The 4,205-nt window shown below is 50.1% G+C and overlaps 1 protein-coding gene across 1 annotated transcript in view; it reads left to right on the forward strand.

Annotated features, from left to right (window-relative positions):
- Positions 1-4,205, forward strand: part of CGN (cingulin) — a 25,743-nt gene that overhangs the window by 568 nt on the left and 20,970 nt on the right. The window lies entirely within an intron of this gene.

Below are 4,205 nucleotides of genomic sequence, written 5' to 3' on the forward strand. Positions count from 1 at the left end.
AGGTGTCCGGAGGTGCTCCTTCCCCCGGACCGCCCTCTCTCAGTCGTCTCGCTGTGACCACTCACCTACAGGTGTGAACACGCTGAGTGGGGGAACAAGAAGGCACCCCCATCTCTGCTAGGTGTGAAACGAAGCTTGTCCGTTTCCATCCCGCTTCGCTTTCATGCCTGGGAGAATTTTGTCTTCTTGAGAGAGTGCTTGCTCTCGGAGGAGGGTTTTGCGGAAGCCTGGATCCCTAGGCCTACAACGTTTGTAGAAATACTTTCTAACTCTTTCGGGGGGCTAATGTCAAACCCTCCCCCCAAGCACACATACTTTCTTCTGGGTTCTAGATGGGGCCGTTGGGTGAGGTTTGGGAGCCTCACCATTTTCCCTGATGCCTCCTAGAAGAGGCCCGTTACTCTTCGAAACCCCACTGAGCGTCCCTGACTCCCGGACCATGATGGCTGTCACACTGGCAGTAGGCACCTGCGTGTGGGTCTTAGGCAGGACTCCTTAGGAAACCGCAAGACTAGGGGAGTTAGCACCTCTGGGTCTCCAGGCTGGATGAGAGCTGCACCCTGGGGCCCAGACGAGACTTCTGAGGCAGATTTCCTTGCCTTGGGCAGGTAAAGGAGCCAGAGCCAATCTTAGGTTGGCCCCTTTGATGCCCTGCCCGAGGAAAGATGTAATTGGGAAATAATTAGCAACTATGTTGTCCACAGGCTGCCTGCACGCGCGCCTCTGCACCTCTTCTTTCATCCTGGATATTTGGGAGTGGGGGTCTGGTTCTAGGGGACTGCTAATCCAGAGATTTGCCTGGTCCTACGAGGATTCTGGCTTCCTAGAACCCTGTCTTCTTTCCTTAGGCCGACCTGCATGCCATCAGCCTGGTAGGAGGCCAAGGGAGGGGAGGGCTTCTGCTTTACATGCAGGGGAGGGGAGAACTAAGGGCCAGGGAGTTGGCCAGGGCGAATGTGGGATCAGGAATGCAACTTTGGGAACTTGAGAGGGAGGGGTATGGGACAGAGAGTCTTCCTATCATGCACTGGTCTGTCACTCACCAGATTCTTTGTGCCTCTGCTCCTTCCTGTTCTCTCTCTACCTTATGCCTCCTCCTTTACAGCCTTGGCCTTGGCATCTAGGCTGGACAGTCCCTGCCCATGGTTTTGCCCCTTGTCCTCTGTGGCGTGGAGTTTCTCTGGTCTGCTTTACGAGCTGCCAGTGGAGCCTTCCTGGCCCTCCCCTTCCCCTTGCCTCTCAAACCAGTCCAGCCAGTTTGCAGGGCCCAGTTCGTCATTGTGTTTTCCTCTCCTGACCAAGCTGCTCTAGCCTGGCTCTCAGGTTTCTTTTTTTTCAGTGGAATGAGCCAGGAGTCCACCTGAGGTGGTTCTTTTTGATCCACGGGGAACCTTCTGGTCTTTGTAACTCCTTCTGAGAAAATAGCCGATTGATCAAGGTCACTGAGCTGTCCTGTTCTGTTTTGGCCATTTGCTTCCCTTTACCTCTGAGGAGAGTCTAATCTCTCTACCTTTCTCCATTGTCTAAATCTGCCAGTTACAGAGCATCTAGCATATGGCTTGGCTCTGCATGTATCAGTTCTTTCTCTGCACACCCCAGACCTCCCCACCCCCGCTTCTTGCCAGAAGTCGAGAGACTGTCACTCCTAGTTGGAAGCCAGATGCTTATGGCTGGGCCAGAGGTGACGGATTTGGGGCAGAGCGGGCTAATGAGTAACTCGGGGAGAAGTGGCTGTCAGGTACAGGTGCAGAGTATCCTCCCCCTCCTTTGGGGCAGGAAAGGCAGAGGCAGACAGATGAAACTGACTTAACTCGTGGCCTGGGCTCTTCCCAGAGTACATTTGGTGAGGAGTGGCCTGGGTACATGCCAGAGGAGGGAAAAACAGGGGCAGGCAGTGAGAAGGACGGCTCTCTACTCCATGTTGCTTGGCACTAGCTGGCTGTTTACCTGCCCCTGGGGTTTCCTAAGACCTGGCGCTGCCTGGCTGCCCCGGCCACGCCCCGCTGTCCTCTGTAACTGAAGGCGGATAGGTTTCGGGTTTTCCACGTTGAATCATTTAGAGCCCTGCTTTTTGACCCATCCCAAAGATCACTTCAGCCCTGCTGGCCCCTGACCCACCTGTCCTGGGTCTAACAGTGGTTGAGGTTAAAGAGTCACCGGGACCAGGGACATGTTCAGCGCTCTCGTGTGGGTGAGGGGCTGTGCACACTGCTGGGAGCCCGGAGCTCCTTGATCTGGAAGATCCGTAGATGTCCTGACAGAGCAGAGCAGCGTTATGAATAAATCATGTGACTTCTGAGAGCCCGCAGTCTAGGCACATCTGGTTCCAAAATTACAGTTGAACGGGGGGAGGGGGTCCAGGCCAGGGACAGCTCTCCAACGAGAAACGGCAGTGAGGGATCATTGGGCAGATCTCCCTACTGCTGGGAGAGTCTGCTTTGGTTCAGGATCCGACCTTTAACAAATATTTATTGACATGTATTATGTCGCCTGGCCCTGGGGCTGCTGGAGTCAGCTGAGAGCCCTGATCTTTGTCCTCCAGGAGTTTATAATCCAGCGGAGGAGACAGACAGGAAACAGATCATCACCCTAATAAATCTATAAAAATAAACTGAGGCAGGGGCACCTGGCTGGCTCAGTCAGGAGAGCATGCAAACTTGGTCTTGGGTGGTAAGTTCGAGCCCCACTTTGAGTGTAGAGATTACTTAAAAATAAAATATTTTTAAAATTAATTAATTTTTTTTATTTTAGAGAGAGAGGAGCAGATAGAGAGGGAAAGAGAATCACTATCATTTTTTTTAATGCTCAGCTGACTGAGCCACCCAGGTGCCCCAAAAATAAATCTTAAAACAAACAAACAAAAAAACAACAACTGATGGGCACCTGGGTGGCTCTGTTAGTTAAGCATCTGATTCTTGATTTTGGCTCAGATCGTGGTCCCACAGTTCATGAGATGGAGCTCTGCATCAGGCTCTGCCCTGTCAGTGAGCCTGCTTGGGATTCTCTTTCCCCCTTTCTCTGCTCCTTCCCTGCTTATGCTCTCATTCATGTTCTCTCTCTCTCCCCAAAATAAATAATAAAATTAAAAAAAAAAACTGAGACAAATTCATTGAAGGACAACTATAGAGCATATAACGTGGTTCTGACCTAGTTTGTGGGAGGGTCGCTTGGGAAAGGCTTTGAGGAAGTGACATTCTTCTGTGAAGCAGGTGAAGCCAGGAAGGTCCTGTTGGAAGGAACAGCATGTACGCAGGGTAGCATTTGTTATCAGCTTTGTGACAGGCATACACTGCTAGGGATGTCTCGTGTTTCTTTTTGCATTTTCTTTTTTTAAAATGTTTATTCATTTTTCAAGAGACAGAGAGAGAGACATGGGGGAGGGTCAGAGAGAGAGAGGGAGACAGAATCTGAAGCAGGCTCCAGACTCTGAGCTGTCAGCACAGAGCCCGACGTGGGGCTCGAATCCATGGGCTGTGAGATCCCATGACCTGAGCCAAAGTCAGACGCTTGACTGACTGAGCCACCCAGGCGCCCCTCATGTTTCATATCTTGTCATTCTCCCTCTTTTTATTAAAGTGGAATGTAAGTAAATAAAATGCAAAAATCTGAAGTGTAGAACCTGATAGATTTTTTTCCCCATTCATTTATTTGAGAGGGGGAGAGCACAAGGAAGGGCAGAGAGAGAAAGGGAGAGAGAGAGAATGCCAAGCAGCTCCCACTGAGCACATAGCCCGATGTGGGGCTCAAACCAATGAACCCAGAGATTGTGATCCGAGCTGAAATCAAGAACTAGGCACTTAACCAACTGAACCACCCAGGGGCCCCAAACTTGATAAACTTCGTGTACATGTAATTATTGTTTAATTCTCACAGATACTACCTTATGAAGCATTATTATTATACCTGTTTTACAGATGAGGAAACTGAGGCTCAGAAAAATTGTGATTTGCTCAAGGTTATATACATCAAATGAAGAGTGGGGCTGGATTCCTTTCCTACTAGATAAGCCCTTTGGAGAACTGGCCCATTTGCCTCATAGCTTCTTTTCTGGTCCATCTTTTACTCGAATTCTAACAAAGGATCCCGCCAACTAAATGTCCTTCTATTTGGAGTATCTGAGGTTGTTTCAAGTCCTCTCCTGGTGCCTGAGTGGGGTCCTTTAGTTCAGGGTAGCTTTGAGGTGTTCATGAAACTCTTGAGGTTTT

Source organism: Crocuta crocuta, unplaced genomic scaffold (assembly GCF_008692635.1).
Source record: "Crocuta crocuta isolate KB4526 unplaced genomic scaffold, BGI_CrCroc_1.0 scaffold415, whole genome shotgun sequence".
Classification (NCBI taxonomy): Eukaryota; Metazoa; Chordata; class Mammalia; order Carnivora; family Hyaenidae; genus Crocuta; species Crocuta crocuta.